Genomic DNA, 12,251 nt, shown 5'->3' with positions numbered 1-12,251 from the left:
ATCCTAATCAATAATCCTAACGTTTATTAGGATTATTTATCCTAATGTTATGGATAAATCGACCCCACAGATTCTGTGAGGTCGATTTTCTCAAAATTTTGCAATCGTAACACCACTTTATAAAAAGCTCAGTACATGCGTACCTTACTATTATTAAAAATCTATGACCCCCAACTACTTCCCCCTTCTCCAAAAATAGAAAAACATTTTTATTTATTGCATATTTTTTAACAGAATTTTTTTTCTACTAATGCAAATATCGCAAAAAAATACTTCGGTGGCAAAGTATTGCGGGTGGGAGAGCCGATAAAAGTTAAAAAATTTTTACAATTTTTTTTAGTTTAATTAAACTTTTAATAATATTACAATAGAATTTCATCATAATTCATCTCCAATAAAAAAATTAAAAAAAGAAATCTGAATAACCAATGCCAGAGAAGTATAACTTCTTATGGTTAAATTCTTATGGCGCGCGTGCATATATATATATATATATATATATGTGCACGCGCGCACGCATATACACACACACACAAACTAAAATATTACAATTAACAATAAACATATAAATTTATTAAAAGATGCCAATTTGATATCAATTCGCTTTGTTGAATACATACATAGATTTACTTTATACACCAATTCAGTAATTATAGGCTTTCAAAAGATCATTTTGTCATCAAATTATGATAGAATAAATTTTGATTAAAGAAACTTAAATAATAATTTTTTTATTAACTAAATTTTGAGCTTATAAATTTTATTTAACTTTTAATAATTATTTCATGTTAAGAAAAGTTAGAAATATGTTTTTTTTAATGGTTGTGTATTACGGGATTACGCAATAATGCGTCAATAAAAATATTAATAAATTTACAGGATTTTTTTTTATTATTATTATTATAAACCTCGACAGAAATCCTGATTAATAAAAATATATAATATAATTTTTTTTTATAAAACTTAATCGCTCTAAGTAAAAAAGAAACTTCGAATATAATACAAAAAATATTTTTTATATTTAACAGTGCTTTCCTCTTTTAATACTGAAGTAACCTCTTTTCTTTACAACTATAAAAAAAAATGATTTATTTTAACCTAATACTTAAAACCGGACAAAAATTGAAAACTTATTCTACGAGAAATTAAAAAAAAAAAAATCAAACAGGGGTTAAGTAAACTCGCATTGTTTTTGCTGATTTCTTCAAAAAAGGTGCATTTATAGTTTTGAATAACGACGTACAATTCTGAAGACAGTCTAGTATTTCAACAACAGAAAAACCTGATAGCACACTTTAATATCGAAAGAAAAATTAATCTATTGCAAGATATTTAACCAACATTGATCACTTATTCTGGTTCTTACATTTTTGTTAACAAATCCCTTTGAAAAATAATGGAAGAATGAATACACTGAACATCTGTAGAAGGATTTGATGAGTATTACTATATCTCGCTTGACGGCTCTTTTACAATTAAATCGCCCGTTTAAAAACTCTAACCTCTTTCACATAAGCTTTGATATTTTCCACTTCGACAGTTATTGTATTCTACACGACACTCAGATCCATATAAAGGATACTGGGGAACCTTTTTGAATTATTTATTCTTTTGAAATTTTTAAAGTAGAAAAAAAATTAATTCCAAAATGATTTATTTTGGGGTAAAAAAATTATATAGTTAAAAAAAACCATTTAAAGAAAAAAGGAGTTCAATAATTTTTTTAACAACTCATTGTAGATGCAATTTTTAAAAAAAATTAATTTAAAGGTAATCGGATTTTAATTGAACTTTACCTTCCCGGTAAAAAAATAATAATTTTTGTAATAACAATATCCAGGAAATACAGGATGTCCCATATAAAACGCAACCTATCAATCACTCATCCATGAAATTTCAAAAGTCAAGCTTACTCCCTTACTCGTTACTGAAATGGACTCGTCAAACATCTGAACATCGCGGCGATGTTGCAGTAGAATACTACCGATAGTAACAAAAATGCAATCATAACGTTCAGTGTATTGCTAGAGACAAGATGGTGTTTTAGCTAGATGAACGTGTTTTCATGGTCGAGTCGTACTTCAGTACGAAATCAGCGGTTGCAGTGCAATATTTGTTTCGCCATAAGTACCCGGATAAACCGGCTACTAACAAAACATCAGTATTAAGGTTAGTCGCAAAATTTAGAGAGACCGGTTCTGTTAATATCAAGGAACACAAAAGATCTGCGTCGGTGTTGAATACAGATACAGTCGCTGAAATCAAAGACCGATTACTCGCCTCGCCAAATAAATCGATCGTACCTTTGTCTGCTGAAATTAATTTGTCTAAATCAACCGTTCATCGGGCGACCAAACGATTACAATTACGACCTTATCGCGTTCAACGGTTCATCGACTTCTTGAGCCCGACAAAGAAAAACGGCTACAATATTGTCAACGGTTCCGTCGATTTCTGCGCGAGGGAATTAACGTTACGGATTCGTTATTTTTCACAGATGAAGCACGGTTTCGTTCGGATGGTTACGTAAACAACCAAAACAGTAGAATTTGGGAGCGCTGAAAATCCCCACGTTTATCACGAAAAAGAATTACCACCCGCAGAAGTCGGGCGTGTGGTTCGCGGAAGAAAATAATCGGTCCTATTTTTTCCAGTACACCATTAATGCAGAACGATATCAGGATATTTTATTTCAGTTCATCGCACTCTTGAAAGAGGAGACAGACACTACCGGCTTTAACATGACGGTGCGACATCGCACTACGCAGGTTCAACTTCTGATTTCGTCGAGGAATTCTTTGGTAATCGTGTTATCGGTCGAGGGTTGTGGCCACCAAGATGTCCAGATTTGACTGCGGCGGAATTTTTTCTACGGGGTTACCTCAAAGAAAAAGCCTACAGCGACAAACCACAAACGCTTGAAAGTCAATATTGAACAAGCTGTATTAAATATCCGGCCACAAACTTTGAAAAAAGTTGCAAGAAACGCTGTAAAAAGAATTGAAGCTTGTATTCAAGAAGATGGCGCGGCCACTTCCAACATTTACTCTAAATGTAAGGTAATGGATGGTAATAATAAAAATTACATTTACATTTACACATGCCTTTTCGTAATAAGGTTGGGTTGCGTTTTACATGGGACACCCTGTGTATTTATTTTAAATTTAAAACCACTGCCATTTATTACAATTTTTTATTTGCGGTTGGAGCGTAACAGGTGTGAACAGATAATCGGGAGGGAAAACCAATAGATTAATACTGTTAGTTTTATAATTATATAATCTGATTAAAATAAATAAAATCAAATAATTCCGAGAATTATATCGATCAGTAATACGAATCGCAATAGACGTTTAAACTTTCTTTCTGGTTATTTCTCTCCTTCATACAGATATCCTATATCGAGAATAAATCAGTAGAAAACTAGTTTTATTATAATAATAATTATACAACGCATTTATAACTACGTCACAAGGAAGGAGGGTAAGACACAATAATATTATTAAATAACTTTATATAAAGTCCATCATATTTTTTTTAAACAACGGACATAAAAAAAAAAAATTACTTTCTTTGTCCAATCTCTCTTCCCCCACCCTAATACTCTACTATTACTACACGCAATATAGAAATTCCCTTACTATAACAACTACCCCCACTACAGTTACACTACGTCATAACAACTTCCCCTCCTCGTCGCAAACCATTATTATCCCACTTAAACCATCTACCTGTATCCGATTGTCACACACCGTTTTCTCTCGCGACTAAACAGAAATCAAAACGACATTCACCGAGTTACTAGCGCGTCGTAACGTTCTGAACGGGCACCGTTTTGCTATTACATATTACAGTGAACGTTAGTCGTTAAAAGGTAACAGTGTAAATCTCGCGTTGTGTTTTATTTACTATTTTTTTAAATCGTCGTGTTGCAGCCTAATTATTTTGTTTTTTTAATGGTGTTAAGTGCTGTGTTTTATAATTGTAATTTTTAATTCGTAGTTATACAGGGTGATTCATTATAATATCATTATCAGTGGTAACAACAAAAATATCATTTATTTATTTATTTTTAATATTTCAAAAATAATTAAGTAAACCGAAAATTTAGGTATATATATATAGACATAAGTAGAAAGTAATTCGTCAAATAATAATAGAAAACAATATGTTAAGAGTGTATATGGCAATGCTAAATAAAATATGAAAAGGAAGCCTTCATTTGGTTAGTATAGAAAACCGTTAGGAATTGTTTTATACACGCAACCCAGTTATATATATAAACCTAACCTACTAATTAAAATAACCAAATTTTTCATCTCTCTCCCTCTCTCTCTCACACACATACCTGAGTATATATGTGTATGTAATTCGATTTTATTAAAAAAAATGTCCAATGTTATTAATCAAGTCGTTATACCCATTTATTATTAAAAACAAAAATACTAAACAGTAGCCTTGCGATTAAAAAATTATAATTTATTAAATAAAAAATATTTTTTTAACTTTTTTTTTAATATTACCAAGTTAAGTATTAAAAATTGTTCATAAGTTTACAGCTTTTTTTTTTTTTTTTTTTACTTAAAATATAAAAAAATTAATAACCAAATAATAATAATGAAAAAAACCAATAATTTTTTAAAAACTATTAAAAAAATCTACAAAGTGTTTATTTTGAATAAAAACAACTGTCAAAAAAATATAGTTTTACGAAATTAAATCATAACCGCACAGTTAGCTTTTTAAAAAACAATTGAATCATCCATATTATCTCAGATATCCTGTATGAAATAATAACTCTAATGAAATATTATGAGTATATAAATTCAAAAAGAAATTAACATGAAATAACTACCACATTTGGTAACTAAACTATAGATGACATAGTTTTTTTTGTCTTCAGTCATTTGACTGGTTTGATGCAGCTCTCCAAGATTCCTTATATAGTGCCAATCATTTCATTTCAGTATACCCCATACATCCTACATCCCTAACAATTTCTTTTACATATTCCAAATGTTGCCTGCCTGGACAATTGCCTTTCCCATCTACCCGCCTGTCCCTAAAGTATTAAGTATTATTCCAAATAATAATAAGTCTTTAAGTATTATTCCAAATACTTTCTTCATCGATTTACCGCAACACCTCTTCATTTATCACTTTATCCAACCGTCTGATTTTTAACATTCGTATAGCACCTCATTTCAAAAGCTTCTAATCTTTTCTTCTTGAGTACTCCGATCGTCCAATTTCACTTTCATTTAAAGCTACGCTCCAAACATCAGGAAAAATGTTTTCCTGACGTTTAAATTTACTTTGATGTAAACAAATTATATTTATGATTGAAAGCTCATTTTGCCTGTGCTATTCACCATTTTATATCGCTCCTGCTTCGTCCATCTTTAGTAATTCTATTCCCCAAATAAAATTCTTCTACCTCCATATTCTTTTTTCTTCCTATTTTATATTCAGCAATCCATCTACATTATTTCTAGTACAAAGAAATAATGACACAAACAAATTAAATGACGTTAGAAATTAATTTATTATTCAGCAAATAAACAGATATGACCTAATAACGATAAACGTTTCTATTATTTTTTTTCTTTACAAACTGCATATGTAAATAAATTTTAGTATACATCAATTGAATGAGTATATGTGATAATTAGAAACAATTTGTTTTAACTAAAGCTGATTCATGATTTGACATGACAGTGCTTTACAAACTAAGGTATTATTAATATACGTATGACTAGTATAGATTAGATATGAATGAACGAATAAACCTCATTTCCCTAGTATAAAATATGACAAAAAAAAAATAATTACAATATATGTAATTAGAAAACATAATACCTGCAAAGGATCAGTGCACATGCACAAGCTGCTTTATATAAGGGAATAAAAAAATTAAAACTATTTTTAAAAGAAATAGCAGTAACTAAAAAAGTTACTACATAAATAAATTAATTAAAGTTTTTACAAAATTAATTGATAAAGATTGATGAGATCAATTAAAATTTAAACTTATTATCTTAGAAAAACGACAAAATATTAAAAAACTGAATAATAATAATATAACAAATGAACCTATGCATTAAAATTCAGCATTCTAGATTTAGTAAAATCAAGAAGATACAATATTATGATGACGTTGTTAACACTATTTTATAATATAAAATACTAAATAATCTTAGTATTAATATTATGACTATAATTATAAATTTATCTTTAATAAGTTTGCATAAGATAAATAACAAATTAATTAAAGTTCTATTAACGAAGAATACTCAAGGTAAAACATTACATTTTATGTACAACCTGTATTCAATAGTAGTATATATATATATAAACTTTTGATTGCTATTGAATTTATAAATTCACTTTTTTAATAATACCCTGAATTTTACTGATATAATCAAAAATGTATTTTTATATACATCATTTACTGACGGAATTTTTGTACGAATAAAAAAAGTCGGGGCAATTTTTCGTAATAGGTATTTTACCCAACAGATTAATTATGCAAACCTACACCTACATACCAGAATACCAAACCCACCAGGGGTTGGTCTAGTGGTGAACGCGCCTTCCCAAATCATCTGATTTGGAAGTCAAGAGTTCCAGTCTTCAGGTCCTACTAAAGGCAGTTACTTTTATACAGATTTGAATACTAGATCATGGATACCCGTGTTTTTTGGTGGTTGGGTTTAAATTAACCACACATCTCAGGAATGGTCGAATTGGGACTGTACAAGACTACACTTCATTTACGCTTGTACATATCATCCTCTGAAGTAATACCTGAATGGTAATTCCTGGAGGCTAAACAGAAAAAGGAAAGGTACCAGAATACATTTAAGGATAGATCATCAGATCTACATACTGAGGAATGTAGAGGTATATTTGGATCTGACAATCAACCTGAAAATTGTTAAATTATTGCACAAAGATTACGTACAGGATGTTGTATGAATAAGAATAAATTATCCTCAGAAAAATTCATTTAACCGAACTATTCAGGCAATGAGCTTATTCCAATAGTTGCAAAGATATCAAAATGGAATCAAAAAATTACTAAATGCTTATGTATAAGTATTAAAAGAAAATTTGTTTTCCTTTTAAAAAGTAAATAGTCATTTGAAAATACGAAAACAAAAATAATAAAGTTATTTTATCAGAATAATATACAGTATGGAAAAATCGATTTGAACTGTTTTTGATTTATCTTAATATACAAATAAAGTTACACCAGGTGTGCCAAAAGTCGCTAGACTGAGAAATCTATTCGTAAAAGATCTGCTGAATTGGATATTGCTCACAGTCATGCGAATCACATTTTAAAAGCTTATCGTCCATAACTGCATCAAAGTTTAATAGAAGATGACATTGTTAGGCTCTTGAGTTCACACTATGAACGGTTTGTAATATGCTGTGAAACAAAGCCTAACTTCAAAATTGCATTTTGTGAACAGATGAAGCTTCCTTTAAGCTGAACAGTTGTTATCGATCGTCATAACTGTGTGTACTGGAGTGACACAAATCCACAAAAAGTACTTGAAGAAGAACTAAATGTTCGACATCAATATGTATGGAGTGGTGGCATTGTCAGTCCAAACCTTTTCAATGGCACTTTGTAATTGGCGATTCTTATCTTGAAATGTTACAAAAGTTTTATCCGAGTATAAAATAATTCTTTGTTTGAAAATACTAATTTAATTTGGCAACAAGATGGTCCTCCTCCAACGCATTATAATTTATTGGCAAGAGAATGTATTGGCAGTAACTTTGACAGTAAGTGGATTGAAAGATGTGATACAACTAACTGGTCACTATTAGACTTTTCGGTTTGGGGAATTTTGAAAAATAATGTCATAAGCCTAGAAATTTAAAACAGTTGTGAAAAATAATCGAAGTTGAATTTAAAGCATTAAACGCAAACAAAGATTTGTGTAAAAAAACTGCTGTGAAAAAATGTATTGAAGTACATGGACAGCATTTTTAGCAACTCTTCTAAGATTTTAAAAACATATATAATAAATTTTACTATTATAAAAAATTCATTGTTGATTTAATAGCTAGTATAAAGTACTGTTTTCAGCTTTTGAAAAATACTGTATTGCTGTCAAGTGACTTTTTGGACATCGATATATTAAAAAAAAACCACTCTATTTCAAAAACCGTAATATTTTTTAATCATTTATACAGATGTATTTCCCCAAGTTGAAGCAGGGTATGCATATTATCATTTTCCACAATGTGTTTCTCCAGTATACTTTCTTATATCTATGATGGATGAAAAGTTCCTGCCGGCCTTCGTGGCACGAGTAGTAGCATCTCGGCCTTTGATCTGAAGGTCCCGGGTTCAAATCCAGATCAGGCATGGCATTTTTACACACGCTATAAATCATTCATCTCATCCTTTGAAACAATACCTAACGATAGTCCCGGAGGTAAAAAAACAAAAGTTGTTGAATGAAAAGTTCCTGAGGTGCAAAAAATACCGAACAGAAATATCTTTTTCTCACGGTAAATAATGGGTCACTATAAAACCAGTGGTGAATAGAACGAAATTACCATTCACACAAGTTTTGAATATCATTTACATTTTGATGCGCATGACTTAATTTGTATACAATTGTTTAAAGAAACAGTAAAATTCATAATTTTTCTAGTAAACCTAGCATGAGATATTGTTATCTAAAGACCAATATATCAATTTCTATGATTTTTCTTGTTATCAGATCGCTTGAAACTGTTACCGATTATAACACTTAACAATACATAATATAAATGAACAAACTCAAATAATAAAAGAAATATAAATATTTTCTAGCTAAGTAAGATATTTTTTCTTTATTTTTTTTTTTTTAGCTTATAAAATAATATAAATAAATAATGCATTATAAAGTGTTGCATCGCTTCCTATTGCATTTCAAGGTAGAATAATATCCTTCAAAATAGACATGAAAATTTATGCAGTTAAGCACTGTACATCACAGTATATATATATATAGGCCTATTTAATCAAACCTCAATTGAATGTAACAAACTTTAACAATCTGTAATAACTAAATAAATAAATACATACAATATACGCAACAACCAAAGTTAAACTAGGGAGAATAATAGTTTAATTTTGTTGAACATACATTATAAAAAATAAAAACTTTAAAATATAAATCGTCTTTTAATTATTTTAACAAACTTTAAATATCATTAAAAGTAAATCGTTATTTTCTTAATATCATCATACAACAACAATAAAGAAATTCATTATAAAGCTGATATTTATTTTTAGATTTTTTACAATTTAAAAAAAATGTTTTGCTTCATTTTCTAGTTACATCGAGTCTATGTTTTATTAGACGTTTATTTTTCTGTTAGGCGCCTATCTATGTTATGCAATTTGAAACTGTGTTCTTAAAAAAAAAGTCTTCCTTTGTTACAAATACCCATTGTTTATAAATGTATAGATATACTTTATCTACTACTAGTAATTTATCAATTTTAAATGCGATTAAAATATTTTTATTTAATTATAATAATTCTGTTCCTCCATTTTTTAGATAAGACTGTAATAAAAAAGCATATCATACGTAATAAAATATTGACAAACAAGTTAATAAAAAGTGTTACATTATTAGTAACTTACAGAGTTAAGATTCAGAGCTTTAAAAATGGCACAGAGTTAGTTCTTTTGAATAGGGATGAAAAATCGTCTTGAATATATAGAGTTGTGTTATGAAAGTTATTGGTGATATAAATATGGAATTCTATAGGTATAATAACGAGCTGGAAATGATGGTTATTATAATAAACGTGCTGTTTGATCTTTGAAAAAGTATTTGTATCGCTTACATTTTTAATTACTGTCGGGTTTATTTATTTCATGTTATTTTCAAGCAGAAAAATTTTTTCGGGTTTCAATCCTTCAAATGTACAAAGAGTTGACTAAGTTTTATTGTGTTCAGCTAGACATATTTTAAAGTGAAAATCAAGTAGGTTTGGAAAACTATGAGGAGAGAATGCAGTTTTGCAAAAAAAAAAAAATGATCAGAAAGTAAAGTGGATGTTCTATATACACCCATATACTACTCTAACATATATAAAAAGTTTCATATCCACAAAAAAGAATTAATTCGTAAATAATTCCCTTAATAGACAAATACATCATTTCACTTAATTTACAAATGAGCATAAAAAATACAATACAAAATACAGCTGAAATTAAAAGTGAAACTAATTGTAACAAGGACAAAACTATATAAACAGGAAATGAATGCGTAAAAAATTGATTAAAAAAATCAAAATGAATTAATTTTTTATTTATTTATTAAATTACAATAAGATTTTAACTTCAAACTATTTTTATCAGGGTCAGGAAAATTAAATCCGTATATCCATCTGATATATAACATACATTCTAATGATCTAAAAAAAAAAATATTGTTAACATAATATTTAAATTTTAATTGAGAATCTTTTGTCAAAATATACCGAACAAAAGAAATATTTTTAATGTGTAAATGAGTGAATAAACTAAATGTACAACATTATTGCTCTCAATTAACAAGTTTTCAGTGTACCTATGTACAGATGCAACTAAAGTAATACTAATTATCTATCTAAAAATACATTGAACCAATATAAATTTAAAAATGAATCACTCATGACTAATATAATTGTGTGGGTGTGTGTGTGCATGCGCGCACGAGAAGAAAAACCATAACATTTGATGATGGTAATAATATAGACAGTAAAAAAATGATTATTCAACATCATTAAATCTTCCATATCAAAGCACCAAAATTCAATCAATCAGACCACTAAATACAACAGTATTTTAGAGATTAAGTCGCAAAATAACTAATGTATTATATATATTACATACATATAGTGCACACCAGCTTTTTTTTAAATGAAAATTAAAATTCGATTAATTTATTGATTTTTTTTCTTTTTTACTAAACAAAATGATAAAGAATATATTATAAATAAAAATTATATAATTTGTTTATTAGAAAATTGGACTGTTTTACTTTATAACAATAATAGTACTGTAGAACTGACACAATATTTATAAAAATTATAAATAAACAGATCACATCACCTTCAATATTATGTAATTAAAATATACAAACATAAGCATTTAACAAAGTTAAAAAATAATAAAACTCAATGTTATAGTTGTGTCATAGCATAACAAGTGTAACAAACGATCTATCTCTGAGTCAGACCCACTTGCTTACATTACAGAAAATGTTTTTATATTTAAAAATAAAATCACATGCTATAAAATAGTAACAATTTTAATTCTTTTAAAACAAAATTCTCATAAAATACCTTTTTTTTTCCTGTTTAGCCTCCGGTAACTACCGTTTAGATAATACTTCAGAGGATGAATTAGGATGATATGTATGAGTGCAAATGAAGTGTAGTCTTGCACATTCTCAGTTCAACCATTTCTGAGATGTGTGGTTAATTGAAACCCAACCACCAAAGAACACCGGTATCCACTATCTAGTATTCAAATCCGTGTAAAAATAACTGGCTTTACTAGGACCTGAACGCTGGAACTCTTGACTTCCAAATCAGCGGATTTGGGAAGACGCGTTCACCACTAGACCAACCCGGTGGGTTCATAAAATACCTAAACTCAACTAACTAAACATATATTGTTCTATATATTACACACACGATTATATTCTTTTTTTATATTATTGGGTATACAAAAAAGAATATTACGGGTTTAATTTGTTATACCTCTTTGAGGTATACAGTACTGATATAAGGCTAGGACCAAAGAGTAAGACGGACAGTTAGTTTTATTTGTGCGCATCGCCGTTGATAGATTCCCTATCTTTCAGCTTGACAGTACTACTAACAAAGATAACACCTCTGGACAGAAAGTCTCCAGTGTCTTGTAGTGAATGTGAATTTGTAATTACGGTTCAATGTGTGTTCCACGGAAAGTTTAATTGTGAGACTCCAAATGGCAATAAAATTCACTGATGATATATCAATAGAAAATGTTGAATGTAAAAAAGGAGTCCTTCCAAAGTAATCCTAAAAAATCTGTTAGAAAGGCTTGCCATGAACTAGCAATGATGGTGATGATAGTGTTGAATGTTTTAAGATATTATGCGTCCATACTGTTGACAACAATTGACAACCTTCTTGATCATATTGTGTTTATAGACGAGTCAACATTTCCCTTAGTAAAAAAGTTAACTTACATAATATTC

General features: G+C 28.9%; 2 protein-coding genes across 5 annotated transcripts in view; one reads left to right on the top strand and one right to left on the bottom strand.

Moving 5' to 3' along the window:
* Window positions 1-12,251, bottom strand: part of Ubr3 (Ubr3 ubiquitin ligase) — a 225,097-nt gene that overhangs the window by 110,688 nt on the left and 102,158 nt on the right. The window lies entirely within an intron of this gene.
* orion (chemokine-like protein orion) overlaps window positions 1-12,251 on the top strand; it is a 51,198-nt gene that overhangs the window by 16,053 nt on the left and 22,894 nt on the right. Inside the window, exon 1 of one of the 2 annotated variants that reach the window (XM_075381161.1) lies at window positions 3,734-4,039. The exons of the other annotated variant lie outside the window; for it this stretch is intronic. The gene's annotated coding sequence lies outside the window, so the exon portion shown is untranslated. Of the gene's footprint in view, window positions 1-3,733; window positions 4,040-12,251 lie in introns of those variants that run through there. 2 annotated transcript variants of the gene reach the window in all.

Source organism: Lycorma delicatula, chromosome 13 (assembly GCF_047948215.1).
Source record: "Lycorma delicatula isolate Av1 chromosome 13, ASM4794821v1, whole genome shotgun sequence".
Classification (NCBI taxonomy): domain Eukaryota; kingdom Metazoa; phylum Arthropoda; class Insecta; order Hemiptera; family Fulgoridae; genus Lycorma; species Lycorma delicatula.
This window is presented reverse-complemented; position numbering and strand designations above follow the sequence as displayed.